A 17,493-nucleotide genomic window follows, 5' to 3' on the forward strand; every position below is an offset into this window, starting at 1 on the left:
CCAAAAAATGATTATAGAGTTGACTGCCTTGCTGGAGCTTAAAATATCAAGGCTTTGTGAATTTCAGCAATTATTTATTGAATGTCTAGGTTGATTTTTAGAGACTGATAATATTTCAGGTTGGTGGTTCTCAGACAGACTAAGCAAGAGCTGAGGTCTTGTTTTATGAATGGCCCATCAAAAAGTACTTACTATTCCTGTAGGTGCTGCCATCTTGCCTAGCTTTCAAAGGAGCAACTCTGACCCTTATAACTCTTTATTAAGTATAGTCGACAATCAAGTCCATTCTAGTTCTGTTACAGGAATGAGGTGGGGGTAGGGGAGCCCATTTTATTGGGTCATACTATTCATGCTGTAGAAATTAGAATATCTGATAGTGCGAAGAATACACCCTACTGGATGCAGTATAATGGAAAGTACAGAACAATGGATCGGGAGTCTGAAGACCCTGGCTTTGGCACCTGCTTTGTGGAAAATCTTAACTCGTTTAACATCTTTGAATCTTTTTTCTCTTGGTCTGTAACAGGGTTCAACTCCCTGTGTGATAGATTATTCCATTTTACAAATGAGGACTATGGGCTCAGGGAGGCTGAGTTACCTGCCTAAGGTACTATTGCCAAGTTACTAGTAAAATCAGGACCTAAGTCCAAATTTGCATCCTAAAAGGGACACCCTTTTGAAGAAACAGCTTCATAGAAATCATGTCCAGGATGGAAAAATTATAGCTAGATGGTAAATATATCTGATTGAAACTATACAATTACTTGATGAATAATAATTTGCTCATAAGTCAGCTCTTAAAGATGAATTTCAAATGTTTTGTTAGATATTTTGGAAACTCAAATTTAAGTATTTCTCATGTCATCTTTTAAAGGAAGGCATAGTAATAAACTCTAGTAGACTAATTTGATGCATAAGGAAATTACTTTTTAGTTAAGGATTTGTCTTCATTTTTCTTCCTTTTTTTTTCTACTCCAGGCAGAATTATATTTGCCAAGGCAATACTAGGGTTGTCTGGGAATCCTTTGTCTCCTCATACAGCCAAAGTGTGGTACTTTCATCTGATTAAAATACACCCTCACTGTGCTGTCAAAGAAATCCTAATCATTACACATCAACAGCCTACAGGAAACCACCATCTTGATGTTAGAAAAGAAACAGGAAGCACTGCTTATCTCTGGGACACCAAGATTTCTGAAATTATTCTGCTGGGTTCGTATGTTGATACCAGTGTTGTCAAATCATTTTTGATATTTCCCAGGACTTAATCTAGTCCTTCATAATACTTCCAATTTGGGAAGAATTTGCTAAAGAGACCCCTTCCACTGCAAAAGTTCACATGTTAAAAAAAAAAAAAAGAAAAGAGTAAAAGATATGTAGTAAAACAATTCACATCAAATAGTAATTTGGTAGTATTTTCAAAATACTGCTAAAGACAAAGAGGATGACCAATGCTGTATATATAGTAGGACTCCACACATAATACATACATGCACATGCAGAGAGGAAAAAGATGGAAAAGAAATACACCAACATTGCAATTGTTTGTTTCTCTAGGTGGTGGGTGCACATGCTGTTTTCTTCTTGTTACATAAAATTTATCCAATGAACATGTATTACTTTTATAATCAGAAAAAGTTATAAAAAGAAGCCTTATTGGAAATTATATTTTAAAAACCCTAGTCCTTTACATACACTCTGTATTGAAAAATCATAGAATTGTGAGTGGCAGGGCTCCAAGGACCGTCTAGTCCCAAAGCCATCATTTAATAAAAGAAAAAACCAATGTTCAGAGAAGTAAAGTGACTTGGAGGTGGAGGGAGCCTAGGTTAGAACCCACTCAGAGCAGTCCAAGTGCTATCAAATGTGGTGACTGTTGCAGAACCCCTCTAACATATATGTGATATGGGATAGTTTTAGTTCTCCAGATGAAATTACCATAAGATCTCCAGGAGTTCAGTGGAAAGAAATTGCAATTTATAAAAAATGCCAGATCAAACAGCCAGTCCTACTTGACTTGAATAATATGTCCAATTACAGGAAAACAAACATTGTCATTACTGGCAACAGGTGGATTCAATCACATCACACGGAAAGGGCTGGCTTCCAAGGCAGACCTGAGGCTCAGCACATGCCCACTCAGATGATGGCCTGAAACACGCGCTTGATGCTGGGAAATGACTCAACCAATAAACACAGGGAAGAAGGGTGATGACGAGACCTCTCCACTTATATAGAAAGAGAAAACCAGACTTGGACACCATGAACAGGAGGCAAAGATGACATACTGGCAATGACTTTGGGAGCGAAGTTACTCTAATTCCATTTTATAGAAGAGAAAACTGACTTTGGGAGGCTAAATTATTTTCCCAAGATCATAACTGGTATAAGAGGTAAAATCTGAACAGGTTTCCTACCATCCAGGTTAGTGCTCTTTTCTTTGCAATATTTGAGATTTCTTTATACAAAAATGATTATTCATTGCTCATTGGAAATTCAAATTTAACTGGATGGCATATTTTATCTGGCAACCCTATGAAGAACTCACATGTCAGATTCTGCTCCTAGGAAACCTGACCTAAGACAACATCTCATCCACATCAGATATATGAAAGGAACCTATTGTGGTGAATTGGAAGAATTTCATTAGAAATAACTGTGTAATCTCCCACCCCTACCCTTCCCCCTGCCCTCAAGGTTGAAGGGCACAGCCTGGGTGTCCTGTCTTCTGACCCCGAGCTAGAGAGAGGGGCTTCAACAAGACCACTCAGAGAGTTTTAGAGCTCCTCCTCATAGCTGGAGGCCACAGTGGACTGACTTAACTGAGAAATCTGCGAGAGCATTGGGCAACAGGGCCTAGGGTTGCATTCAGGAAACAGCTCCCCTCCCATGGCAGTCAAGGTATGTGAATTTCAGGGTCCAGATGTCGAACTCATGGAAGAAGTGTGGACCTGTGGTCATTTTTAAAGGGATCATGCCTAAAGAGTGACTTGCTGGTGATGGGCGGGGACCCCAGCAAGTAATAGTGTTTCAGGGACAGGCAGCCAAAGGAAAAACGCAGTCTAGGATAGAGGTTGGCAAACTTTCTCTTAAAGGGACAGATACTAAATAGTTTAGTCTCTGTCGGCCATGTGGTCTCTGCTGTGATTACTCAGCTCTACTGTGGGGGGGGGGGGGGTGGGGAGGACAAAAGCAGCATAGGTTGTATATAAATGAATGGATGTGGTTGTGTTCAACAAAATGTTACTTAGAAAGATAGGTAATGGATCGTATTTGGGCTACTTGCCATAATTTGCCAACCCTTGGCTTAGAACAAAATAGAAGCGATCAGAGCAGACTTTGTAGGGAAATCTACAAAGAATCTATGCATTTGCCCTTGAGAGAGTCCACTTTAAAAATCGAACCATCTTGTGTCCACACAACAAATCATTTCTGCTCTCCCTTCATGTCTTTTTTTCCTTAAACTCCAGCTTTGGAAGGTTCAGAAACAGATTAGTAAACTGAGGAAAGAATGGGAAAAGAAAAAACTTAATTTAAAATCAGATTTGGAGTTTTGATCGTTATTTGGGCCAAACAATTTTAATTATTGAATTGAGACTGTGATTTTTAAAATGACTCTGGAATTTTCTATTTAAGTAACCAGAAAAAGCATGGGGCCAGGTCATATTTTCATCCAGTGGCAGAGGAAGAATTTTTTCCCCTCAATAAATTTTAAAGGGATGGTGAGAGACAAAAACGAAGACAGTTTAATTTTATTACCTTTTATATATCCTACTTGTTCAAGGTGCTTCTTACATTTATATTTGTGGGTCCTTGTCACACACATAATCAGAAAAGGTTCCCACTGTTGGGGAGTCTCCCAAGAAGCCAAGATCAGTGCCTCTTTAGAGAAAGGGTCAACTTTGAATATCAGTGAGACCCAAAGAGCACAAGGCTCTGCTATTAGCAGGCAAGCAAAAATGTTCCTGCCTGTTCTCTGTTCCAGTTGCAGGAGTGGGCTGAGGGAAAGTCAGAAATAAGAGCCAGTGAGAAGGCCAAGTGGAGAGTGAGGACAGGGGGAGAGGATGACCACATTCCCTTCTCTGGAGGCAGTAGTACACTGGCATCTGGGATTAGAAATCTCACCTTTGAAAGAAGATTTGCTTTGTTAAAAGGTGAGCCTTGATATTCCACCTTGTAATCTCTGACTTAAGACCATTTAGTGACTTAAAGTGACTGTAGAACTTTCTGGTATCTAAAAGTTGACAGAAAAGACATGGAAGTGCCTTACTTTTTATTCAGAAGTGGGGAAGGACTGTCTCCACTGAGCAAGACTGAAGGGACAGTAAGAGACCAAAACAAAGTTTTTCCTACGATTAGAACCCACAAACCCTATGTATTAAACATGCTGAATACACAGATAAAGTGGCTCTGCTCTGGTGAAATAAGCATCATTCTGGGAGCTCTTTCTGCTGGGTCTTTCCCTTGCTCTACAGCACCCTCCCTCTACCCCACTCCCTTCCCAAGACTTCCTAGGAAACCCAGGTCTCCAGGTTACACAGATTGCCAAACATTGTTGCACATCTAATGCTCCCTGAATTTGAGGGTCGTTGGAGAACAGCTTAAGACTGAGGGGAGTGCACAAGTAGGACATGGAAGGGAAGGAGGCCTAGAAAGGATGCGATGTCAAGTAAAGTCCCATGAAGGGTAACTGTGGCTCTTTTCTGTAGGGGGTGGGGTCCCCCTTAGGGGTGAGAAAGTTGGGGTATTTATACCTCCACACCTGTCAGTAATTGGTTAAAGTCTACTCCTAGGAGGACTTAAATTTCTAGGCACTTCTAGATCTCAGGGAAGCATCAGGCAAAGCTGGCTCCAGTACCTGAAGACAAAGAAGCAAAAGTGCTGTCTGTGGGAAGTGAATGCACACCAAGTAAAGGGGCATGAGTGCACATGGGTGGAAAAGTGACAGGGTCGGCTACACTGCTGGGGAGAGAAGTGGGCAGAGGCACAGCAAAGGCGAGAGAATGAGGTCTGAGAACAGTTTTTGAACCCCTGGCTTCAGCTGTTCCTGAAACTCCAATTTACCCCCTATATGTTGCAGGAAAAAACAATCTTGAGTTAGTTTTTCTACAATTTGTAAGCAAAAGCATAATAATTGGTAGGGACATACAATTAATCAGCCATTGTCATATCACAGAGTGGGAAGAAAACAAGCCTTTGTAAGAGGTGGTGTATTGGCCTCATCTTGGAAATATCTAATCTCAGCTGAGCTTTTGTGTCTCTATTTCTATTCTTAATAATAATAGCCCAGTTGTAGAATTGCAGGGGTAGGAATCTTTCACACCCCTTATAAAAATCCAACTCCTGAGAATGATGGAGGGCATAAAAAGTCTGACCCCAGCTGGGGACGAACCCCAGGTGCACTCAAAGCCTTAATAAATAATGGAACACCAGTAAAAGAAAAGGAAAGAAATGTGGGAAATGTGATATCTCAGTTCCGAGGCCCGGTGGACCAAGTTGGCAGTCTTGGAAGGAAATAGATTAAGTGTGAGAAATCACTCATCCCTAATATATAGTTGTTTCATGGACTTAGCCACTGTGAGAAGCATTCAGCCTCAGTAAGTCACAGACAACAAAATGTGCATTTTTTCACTTCAGAGGATTTAGCCAGTTGATTAAATACAAAAAGAGGTAGCTTGGTGGGTAAAAGACTTAAGCTTTCACTTCAGGGAATTCTGGTTGAGCCTCCAAGAAATGGAGTTCACATCTCAGCTCTGGAACTCTCATGGGTAATAGATCACATCAGAAAACCAGCATAAAGTATTTGGCAAGTGGGGACTAAGGCAGGGGGTGGGGTCGGCATTGGCAGGGAATTATGGGAATTCTCTCCTCCTAGCCTTATAGATAGGGAAATTCTTAAAGATCCAGCGAATACATGGAGAATACTGGAAATCCAGTACTAGGTCTGCTTTGAATTCACTCATATTTGGGGGGAACCAAAAGAATGTGTGTTGCTTACAAAGAAAGATTAGTTGCCCTTGACGGTCATGAAGATATTCTTCCTTCCTTACTCTGCATGTTTATTCTGCTTTTTCCTACTTTGAAGGGAATCTACTTATCACCAGTATAGAAGATCAGGAGAGCACTCAGAAATTGACACAAATGTCAGTGTTTTCTAGGTTAGATATACCAGTGGTCAGACTAAACATGGATTAGGTGTAACCTTATGAAATTTTCAATATTCAAACATTTTGACTTAAATAAAACAAGTTTCATACAGTTTAACCTAATACTTTGGATATTAGCAAAAAAGGGACACTAAAAAAAGAATTTTTCTTGTAATATTTTGATGTTATACACTTTGAAAAATTATTCATTGAAAAAATATTCATGCTGCATGTTTTTGTTTTCTGGTGCTTACTCTATTGGTTGATATTGCCTTTATTTTTAGTTACGTGTTGTAGGTGGGGTATGGACAGCATAAATGCTTCAGGGCTTGGGTGTGTAAAGATACATTTGAGCCCTGACTACATTCCTAATATGAATCTCTGCAGAGATTCATTAAGCTAAACATCTAGGCCAGGCCCTGACTCCACTCAGTAGCTGTATGAAAGGTACTTGCTTAAGTAAGTCCTTAAATCTTTGAGTCCCAGTAATCTCCTCTTTTGTAAAATAAGATAAGAGTATATCTTATATAAAGGCCATTTTGAGAATTAATTGAGACAATCCATGTAAGGTATCTGAACATCTTAAGCACTAAATAAATACTAGCTAGGATAATACAATTCTTATTATTATGTTGTTATTATTAGGGTAGTTCTGGACAAAGCTGAGAAATGCAGAGTCCAGTTTCCATTTTCAGAATTCCTCCCAGTTTACCTTTCCCAGCATTCCTTTCCAGCTTTGGCAACGTGGAAAGAACATGAACTTGGAGTTAAAGATCTGGATTCCAGTCTCTACAATGCCACTTCCCAACTGTGTAACGTTAGAGAAGTTACTGAGGTCTCCAAGCCTCAGTTTCCTTCTCTATAAAGTTGCACAGTATCTATCCAATGGGCTTGTGGTAGAGATTAAGTATAAAATTTGTACCACTGTGCCTGGAAGCCAGTAGGCAAGGGATTAACATCTCAGACTCTTTCTCTTCTACCCAGTGCCCCTTTCCAGAAGCCCGACAGTAACTTCCTGTATGCCTAATCATTCTGTCTTTCTAGTAGGGTTTGAATTCACTCAGTCAAGACCTCAGTTCTCCAGATCCTGTTCTACTCTCTCTCAGTTTGATGGAGAAAGCAGTAAAAGGTATTAATGGCTTTCATTTGAGCCAGAATTTTTTTTTTTTCTCTTTGACTGAAAATCAATTAACTCAAGTATCCACAGAGGCTCAACAGTTAAAACAGGTGACAGATGCTGGCGATACAATAGTGGCTAGAACAGACAAAAACCCCTGCCCTCAGTGAACTTACTTTCACAGGGCTGGAGTTGAGTTTTGTATTCCCAGTAGTAAACAAATAACATACACAGCATGTGAGATGGTGACAATCCTTAAGGATAAATAAAGTGTAGAAGAGGACACAGGAAGCCTGTGTGTGTATGTGTAAATTTTAAGGAGATTGGCTAGAAAGAGCTGACTGAGAATTTGGCTTTTGACTAAAGTCTTGAAGGGAGAGAGCTAGCAAAGCATAGAGGAGGGCATGTGTGGGGGGAGACACAATCTACTTCTAAATTCCTATTATATAATACAGAATCTACGGGACAAAGTTTTTATGTCAAATTCAGAATTATTAAGTTTTAACCCCTCTTTCAAAGGTGAGTCCAAGATTTATTCACCTTTGATCATACTTCTGATACTACAGATGGGATATACGACTGGTATTGGGGAGAAACCATGTTAATATTTTCCTGGTTCTGACATGATAATACTGGCAGAAACATCCACTTCTACTTAATTACATCTGAAAGCATCCTGATTTTCAATGTAGTGGTTTGCTTATTTATTTATTTATTTTTGCCTGGGATTTTTTTTTTCTCAAAATGTCCTCAGTTGTATCTAGCTCAGTGACAGCTGCTGCTGCTCTACTATGACATGGTCCAGCGGCGTAAGTGCTAGGAGTTCAGGGATGATGGCTGCTTTATGCTTACACGATACTTACAATGTGCCAGGCACAGTTCTAAGTGCTTTATATGTGGTGCCTCATCTTACCCTCTCAGCAATTCTGTGGTTCATTTCCTTTATTATCACCATTTTCCACGTGAGGAAACTGAGGAACAGAAAGGTTAAAGTCAGGCAGTCTGTAAAGTAGTACAGATGGGATTTTAAATCTGGTTGTATGTAACTACGTTGTCAGTCATTTTGAAACTTTAGTGTTTAGAGTTCCCTGCAAAGCATGTAAAACACAAATTGCCAAATCTGCTTCCAGGGATTCTGATTCATGATGTCTGGGGTGGGGCCCAAGAATTTATATTCTCACAAATTTCCAAGTAATTCTGATGCTGCCAATCTGTAGACCACACTTCGAGAACTATTGTATTACATTTACTTTTTCAAACTGGGAGGGACTAACTTTTCAGATAGAATGACAAAGAAAAAATAAATATCCTTAAAAATGCACTTCACTCTCTTTAATAATAAGAAACTGGAGAACCAGACTGCTTATGTTAAATTCAATTTACGAGCACTGAGCTCCTTTTAGGAGCTCTCAATCTAATGTGCCACGTAAGACAATTGCACAAATAATTTTTTTTAGTTCAGTTTTATTTGAGATATATTCACATATCATACAGTCATCTGTGGTGTACAATCAACTGTTCACAGTACCATCATATAGTTTTGCATTCATCACCCCAATCTATTTTTTGGACATTTTCCTTATACCAGAAAAAAGTAAAAATAAGAATAAAAACAAAAGTAATTTCATCCCTCACGCCCACCCTATTTTTCATTTAGTTTTTGTTCCCATTTTCTACTCATCCATCCATACACTGGATAAAGGGAGGGTGATACACAAGGCTTTCACAATCACACTGTCACCCCTTGTAAGCCACATTATTAAACAATCGTCTTCAAGAGTCAAGGCTACTGGGTTGCAGTTTGATAGTTTCAGGTGTTTACTTCTAGCTATTCCAATACATTAAAACCTAAAAAGTGTTATCTATGTAGTGCATAAGAATGCCCACCAGAGTGACCTCTCGACTCCATTTGGAATCTCAGCCACTGAAACTTTATTTTGTTTCATTTCGCATCCCCCTTTTGGTCAAGAAGATGTTCTCAATCCCACAATGTTGGGTCCAGATTCACCCTCTGGAGTCATATCCTTCATTGCCAGGGAGATTTACACCCCTGGGAGTCAGGTCTCATGTAAGGGGAAGGGCAGTGAGTTCACCAACCAAGGTGGCTTAGTTAGAAAGAGAGGGCTGTGTCTGAGCAACAAAGAGGTACTCAGGGGGAGACTCTTAGGTACAATTATAAGCAGTTTTAGCCTCTCTTTTGCAGTAATGAGTTCCATAAGGGCAAGCACCAAGATAGAGGGTTTGGTATACCAAACCACCAGTCCCCAATATTTGTGAGAACATCAGCAACAATCTAGGTGAAGAAGTCCAACACTTCTTCATTATCCCCCTACCCTGGCTCCTAAGGGGGACCCTGCATATATATTTTTATTCTCTGCCCAAATTACTTTGGGATTTGTTGCTATTTCACATTAACCTGTACAAACATACCAGGCTTCAATTCCTATTCAAAGTTCCTTATAATTATGGTATTTGAACACACTGTATGAGTTAAATTGTTTAGGAAATATAGATCCTGCACCAAATAAGCATCTCTTCCCTTGGTCTCACCTGGAAGTTGAAGTTTTAAAACACAGTCAGTATCATCCTTTACACTTTGGCCAGATTTGCCCTAGTCCTAACTAGATCTGCTTCATTCATATCTCTAATTGAAGTCTGGGTGTTTTTTTCAGCTTTTTAAACAAGTGCTGTATGCACTAATACTCACATGCGTATCTGCCAAGCTCTAGCTCTGAGTTTCAGGTGTCACACAGATACCCAAAGTTCCAGGAATTGATCAGGTTATACACAAAGGGATCAGCATCTCAAAATCTGGAGACAGCCATTACAATTCAGGAATAGATGTGACTGCTGTAAGAGCTTACAATCTAGAGACCATTACAATAAGCGTTCCACTGATAAGCTGTGCTCTTAAAATTCACTTCTGAGTTTACACATTGTGTTTAGTCCATATTGGTGAGGCATTATAGTGTTTGCCTTTGTTTCTGGCATAGTTCATTCAAAATGCTGTCTACAGGATCCATTCACCTCATTGCATTGCAAGTCTCACAGCTTCACTCCTCCTCGTAGTTGCTCAGTATTCCATTGTATGCACACACCACAATTCACCATTCTGTTCTTCAGTGAGTCACCTCCACCCATTAAAAATCATGCATACTGCCTCCATAAACACCAGTGTGCAAATGTCCATTCATGTCCCTGCTCTCAGATCTTCCAAGTATATGCCACCTAATGAGGTTTCAGGACTTTATGGCACCCACATACTTAGCTTCTTGTGGAACCATCACATTGTCCTCCAGAAAGGCTACACCATGCGGCCTCCTAACAAACAGTAAATATGTACATCCCTCTCGCCATGTTTTCTCCAGCACTTTTATCCCTATTTATATTTTCCCTACAATTTTATAGAGCTATATTCACATACCATACAATTATCCACAGTGTACAATCAGTTGTTCATGATATCATCATTTACTTGTGCATTTATCACCACAGTCAGCACTTGAACATATTGATTACTATGAAAAAAAGTATTTTTTAAATGAATAATAAAAAAGATAATAAAAAGAAAAATAAAGTATCATACAATACAATGTAATAGTAGGGTCAGACAACAACACCACTACCAAGAATCCCATATCCCTCCCTTATATCCCCCTCTCATACACATTTAGCTTTGGTATATTGGTTTTGTTACATTTAATGGAAGCATATTATAATGTCACTGTTGACCATAGACTCCAGTTTGCTTTGATTATATTTTTCCCCCATACCTTCCCCTTTTCAACACTCTGCATGGTTGACATTCATTTGTTCTCCCACATGCAAGAACATTTTCATATTTACAAAAATAATTTTTGAAAAAGAATGAGTGCCAGAGGAATCTGAGAATCTTTGAGATCCACAGAAGGAGATACAGTCTGTGGTAGAGACCCAAAATTGTGGCACCTGAGGATTCAGGCCTCTGAGTGTCTACACCCCTTTGCAATGTGATGTTGCCACTTCTTCCATCAAGAAGTGGAAAACATTCTCTCTCCCCTTGACTTTAAGCTGGCTTTATGAATTGCTTTGACCAATAGAATGTGGCAGATGTGGTGTTCAAGCTCTGGAGTCTAGGTCTTAAGAGGTCTTGACGCTGTGGCTCTTACTCTCTGTAGGGGTTGTTGCCTACCTGTGAGATGACACTAGAAAGTGTCATTAAAATCAGAATTCAATAGCAATATCTGGTTCACCTTCCTCCCATATACTCTTCTCCCCCTTCCCCTGGGAGTCGGGGAGCAGATTAAACTCTACCCGCCAACTGGCAGTATCGTAACAGTTCTCTGGGGTGGCCATGTGACACGGAGGAAAAGGCATGGCCTTGGCCCTAGACCAGACCTGGGCTTGCCTTTAGGTTCTGCCACACAAAGTAGCTCAGCAAATTATTACCTTTTCTGAAAATCATTTTCTTTTTCTGCAAAATGGGGATAATAATACACATTACATAGTGTTGCTCTGAGGATTTAAGAGTTAATCTGTATAAATTGCTCACTGCAGATGTTCAATAAGCGGTTGCTGAGAACCTGCTGGAAAAACTAGAATCTGAGGTCTCTCAGATGAAATTTTTAGAAACAACTTTATATTAGCTGGGATTAGGTTGAATTTGCATGTGAAAGAAAACCCAAAATAACCATGACTTAAGCCAGATAGAACTTTATTTCTCCATCACGTGAAAGAAATCTTCCATATGCAAGTTGTACTAACCAATATTGTAGATCCATGATAATCAGAAACCCAGGTTCACTGTACTGTGGTGTTCCAATAATGACTTTCTATTTCCCTTATTCTTTGTATACTTAATAGGAATTCTTCCGTAAATAAGGGTTGTCCCTTCTCTCCAATTAATTAATTAATTAGTTAATACCTTTTAACACACCTCTTGTCTTTTCTTTTTTTAAAAATAGCTTTTCCCTTCTTTATGGCATCAAATGCTACCTAACATTTATCTTGTACTTTCCTTGCCCCAACATTGCAATCAACTATTTCTCCAAAGAGCACTGGCTTCTTTGATTGGAAAATGTATTTAGAAACCAAGACCTGCTGCTGTGTGTACTCATTGCTATGGAGGTGTCACTCCTTCTGGGTCCTGTAAGTATACATACTAACTCATGTATGTACAAAAATCTATATTTATTTGTATTTGTCTCTCTGTTTGTGCTGAGACCTCCTACAGCACAACAGGGCTTTTTTAGCATTCTGCTTTTCCTTATTTGTAACTTCTTTCTCTGACAGTGAGAAACTTGGCTCTCCTTATCTACAATTTATATACTTATTTGTTCAATCCTAGTATGCATGTAATTTTTATTTTAGTATGCCCCTGTGAGAAACAAATTTACCACCTAAAGTTTAGTGTTCATATACAGTTCACTTTAGCCTATAGTATCCAGTAAAAACACTATTTTCCAAAGTTATTTATAAGAAACTGCCAAATTGTTTTTCAGAATGGCTGTGGCATTTTGCATTCCCATCAGCAATATGAGAGTTTTAGTTGTGCTGTATCCTCACAAATATTACAGGTTTTTACATTTTAGCCATTTTAATAGATGGGTAGTGGTATCTCATTATGGTTTTAATTTGTATTTCCCTATAATGTCAAATGATGGTGAACACCTCTCCCATATTTATTTGCCATCAGTATAACTTCTTTGGTGCAGTGTCCATTCAGATCTTTAGTCCATTTAACAAACTTGGTTGTTTTCTTTGTTTTTTATTGTTATGAAACTTTTAAAAATATATTCTAGACATAAGTCCCTTATCAGATATACAATTTGCAAATATTTTCACCCAGACTGTGGCTTTTCTTTTCATTCCCTAACTATGCCTTTCATAAAACAAAAGTTTTTAATTTTGATAAAATACAGTTTATCAATTTTTTTCTTTTAGGTACTGTTTTTGGACTCAGAGCTAAAAACTCTGCCAAACCCAAGGTCATGTAGATTTTCTCCTGTTTCCTTCTAGAATGTTTATAGCTCTACATTTTCTATTAAGCCTGTGGTCAATTTTGAATTAATTTCTTATAAGGTGTGAGGTATGTGTTGAGGATTTTTTGTGGGTTTTTGTTGTTGTTGCTGTTGTTGTTTTGCATATGAATGTCCAGTTGTTCCAGAAAAATTTGTTAAAAAGACTATTCTTTCTCCATTTAACTGTCCTTGTACTTTTGTAAAAAATCGGTTGACTATATTTGTATGGATCTATTTCTGGACACTTTATTTTCTACCATTGATTTGTATCTTTATCCTTTCACCAATACTACTTCATCTTATTTACTATCACTTTTTAGTAAGTTTTAAAATTGGGTAGTGTGGGTCATCAAAATTTTAGAATTAGCTTGTCAATATCTATAAAAACCCTGTGAGGATTTTAATTAGAATTGCATTGAATCTATATTTCAATTTGAGGAGAAATAACAACTTAACTATGTTGAATCTATCAATCTAGGAACATGATATATTTCTCCATTTATTTAGGTGGGATTTTTTCAGTGTTTATAGTTTTCAGCATACAGATCTTGCATTTATTTTGTTATATTTATACCTAAGTATTTCATTATTTTTGGTACTATTATCATTTTTCTATTTCAAATTTCAATTGTTTGTTGCAAGTACATCAAAATGAATTGATATTTTTTTATAGCATCCTTGGGTTCTGTGACCTTGCTACTGGTTCTAGGAGTTTTGTGGTAGATTCTTTGGGATTTTGGATATACAAAATCATATTTTCTGTAAATACAGACAGTATTATTTCTTCTTTCCAACCACTATTTAATTTTTTGCTGTCGTCTTATTTCACCAACTAAGATTTCCAGGATGATACTGAACAGGAATGGTGAGAGAGGATATGCTTGCCATGTTCTGATCATTACATCTTAATAACATGTTTTGTTATTGTGTATGTATTCTATTATGTGTGTATGTATGTTACTATATTATGTACGATTTTGCTCTATTTTTGTAGATGCCCTTTATCAGGTTAAGAGAGTTCCCTTCTACTCCTAATTTGCTAGGAGGTTTTTAAAAAATCATGAATGGATATTGAATTTTATCAACTGATTTTTCTACATCTATTTATCTGATCTTATGGGTTTTTCTTCTTTGTTCTGCTAATATGATGGATTACACTGATTGATTTTCAAATGTTGAGCCAGATTTATATTCCTGGGTTACACTTCACTTAGTCATGATATATAATCCTTTTTATATTTTGATAGTCTTGGATTGCTAATATTTTGTTGAGGATTTAGCATCTATACTCATGAGGGATATTTGCCTGTAGTTTTCTTTTCTTGTAGTATCTTCTTCTGGTTGCCATGTTATGGTAACGCCGACCTTGTAAAGTGAGTTCAGAAGTGTTTTTTGCTCATATTTTCTGGAAGAGAATGGGTAGAATTGGCATTATTTCCTCTTTAAATGTTAGGTAGCATGTGTCAGTGAAACAATTTTGATCTGTGACCTACAGGACTAAAGACTGTCTTTCTGAACACTCTATATAGTTTCTTAAATTTAACTGTTTTACATTTATGCTAAATGTATTTTTTCATATTGCTAATATACTCTAAATTTTCTGGGAATGAGACTGTTGTATGAATTGAGGTATGTAATCAGAACATTACCGATCCTTGCTCATCAATTTGAAAATCGTATCATTAACAGCAAAGTTGCCTATGGTATTTGAGTCACTCATACAACATACCTGTACCTATCTTCTTTTGTAGCAGTTGCATTTATGATGATTCTACATATAGATACAAAGGGCATCTTATTTTTACACTGTATTTTCTAGTGTAGTTATGCCTTAATTTTATATATTGAAATATTTTATTTTATTATAGTTTACTGTTTTATACATTATTTCATTGTGCTTTAGTTTCCTTCATTTCTCTTTTATATTATGATTAGGGAATTACTGACAATTTTTTGAAATTGTGTCTGAAAATGGGTTTAATTTCATTTAAGATTACTAAAAAGGGCTTTACAAAATACATTTTTAAAAGGAATTTTGAGTAAAACAAATTTGATAACCACCAAGGCTGGTCCTTACAGTCCATTTTAAGGATTTTGAATTTTATTCTAAGTATGAAATGAAGCCTTTGTAGAGCTATAAACATATTTGAAATGATTTGTCATGCTTTTTAAAGGATTATTCTGTCTGTTTCATGAAAAATAAATTATGGAAGTAGCAAGGGTACAAGCAGAAAGACCATAAGGAGGTAATTGCAATAATCTAGGTGATAGATGATCATTGCTTGTAGCAGTTTAGATTAGGGTTGTAGCAGCAAAAGTGATGAGAAGTGTCAGATTTGGGTACATATTTTGAATGAAGACACAATAGGACTTACTGTTGAATTGAATGTGGGGAGTGAGAGAAGGGTCAAAATTGATACAAATTTTTTTTTGTCTGAGCAACTGAAAAAAACGGAATTTCCATTTATTAAGATAGGAGATTTTGTAAGAGCATTGTAATTTTAAGCATTTAATTTTGAAATGCCCATTTGATATCCAAGTGAAGATTTAGATTGAGTAGGCAGCTGAATTGGGCATTCAAATCTAGAGTTCATGGGAGAGATATGGTTTGGAAATTTGGGAATCATCAGTCTTTAAGTGGTATTTGAGCCCACAAGACAAAATGATATCACTTAAAAAGCAAGCATAGAGTTCTCTGAGCTTCTTCCTGGTGAGCTTCTCTTTTTGCTTCTGGTTACTGGACTTTCCTGACAGCATAGCCCTCAAACGCTAGTCTTAACTCCTGTCTCAGACAAAGAAAGTAAAGCTGCTTCCTGCCCCAGCTGGCCAGAGGAAACATCGGCTGCTCTGGACTTGCCAAAAGAAGAAAACGGGACAGCAAGAGCAATTGAACATATTGATAAAGCACAAAATGAAATAGACTGACTTAATGCAAGCCAGTGAGGAGATTTTGAAAGTAGAACAGAAATATAATAAACTCTGCCAACTATTCTTTCAAAAGAGGTCAGCATTGATCACCAAAATCCCAAATTTTGGGGTAACAGCCTTTGTCAACCATCCACAAGTGTCTGCACTGCTTTGGGAGGGGGATGAAGAGGTGCTGCATCATTTGACCAGAGTTGAAGTGGCAGAATTTGAAGATATTGAATCAGGTTACAGAATAGATTTTTATTTTGATGAAAATCCTTACTTCAAAAATAAATTTCTCTCCAAAGAATTTCATCTGAATGAGAGGGGTGATCCTCCTCAAAGACGACTGATATCAAATGGAAATCTTGATAGGACTTGATGAAAATTTCAGGTCAAACACAGAATAAAGCCAGCAGGAAGAGGCAACGTGAAGAACCTGAGAGCTCCTTTTCCTGGTGGACTGACCGTTCTGATGCAGGTGTAGATGAGTTAGGAGAGGTCAACGAAGATGATATCTGGCCAAATCCATTACAGTACTGTTTGTTTCCTGATATGGATGATGAAGAAGGGGAAGGAGAAGAAGATGTTGATGAAGATGAAGAAGAAGAAGGATTGGAAGATATTGATGAAGAAGATGATGAGGATGAAGGGGAAGAAGATGAGGGAGAGGAAGGAGAGGAGGATGAAGGAGAAGATGACTAATAGAACACTGACGGATTCCAGCCTTCCCTTTTTAATTTTCTCCAGTCTCTGGGAGAAAGCTGCAGTCCTTTTGTTTTGTTTTTTTTTTCCCTCTTGTGCTCAGGTACCCTTCTTTAGAGATCTTTTCTCTCCTTTACACCATGGTTCTCAACTTATTTTGGGGGAAATACCTTGTGCAGAATACAGTGGGGAAGGAATCTCTAACCATTTCTGTTCCAAATTCATTTTTATCCCTTCCTGTCTCAACAAAAAAACTTTATGGAATCAACACACCATGGTGTTCTGTGGGAAATAAGAAAAACCTTCTGTTTCCTTCACTCTGCAGGAAGCTGGAGGGTGCTAGGCCCTGTGTGGTAGTGTATAGAATTCTAGCGTTTTTCCTCCTTTCTCTGTATATTGGGCTCAGAGATTACACTGTGTCTCAATGTGAATATGCACAGTTAGCATTTACCAACATGTATCTGTCTACTTCTTCTTGTTTAAAAAAGAAAAAAAAACAAAAATCCTTAAAAATGGGGTTATAGAAGGTCAGCAAAGGGTGGGTTTGAGATGTTTGGGTGGGTTAGGTGGGCATTTTGACAACATGGCTTCTCCTTTGGCATGTTTAATTGTGATGTTT

At 37.8% G+C, this 17,493-nt stretch overlaps 1 pseudogene; it reads left to right on the forward strand.

Moving 5' to 3' along the window:
- The first annotated feature begins 2,889 nt into the window (after positions 1–2,889).
- LOC119526476 lies at positions 2,890–16,874 on the forward strand (annotated as a pseudogene).
- The last annotated feature ends 619 nt before the right edge of the window (positions 16,875–17,493 follow it).

The sequence above is a fragment of the Choloepus didactylus genome, chromosome 1 (genome assembly GCF_015220235.1).
Source record: "Choloepus didactylus isolate mChoDid1 chromosome 1, mChoDid1.pri, whole genome shotgun sequence".
Taxonomy (NCBI): domain Eukaryota; kingdom Metazoa; phylum Chordata; class Mammalia; order Pilosa; family Megalonychidae; genus Choloepus; species Choloepus didactylus.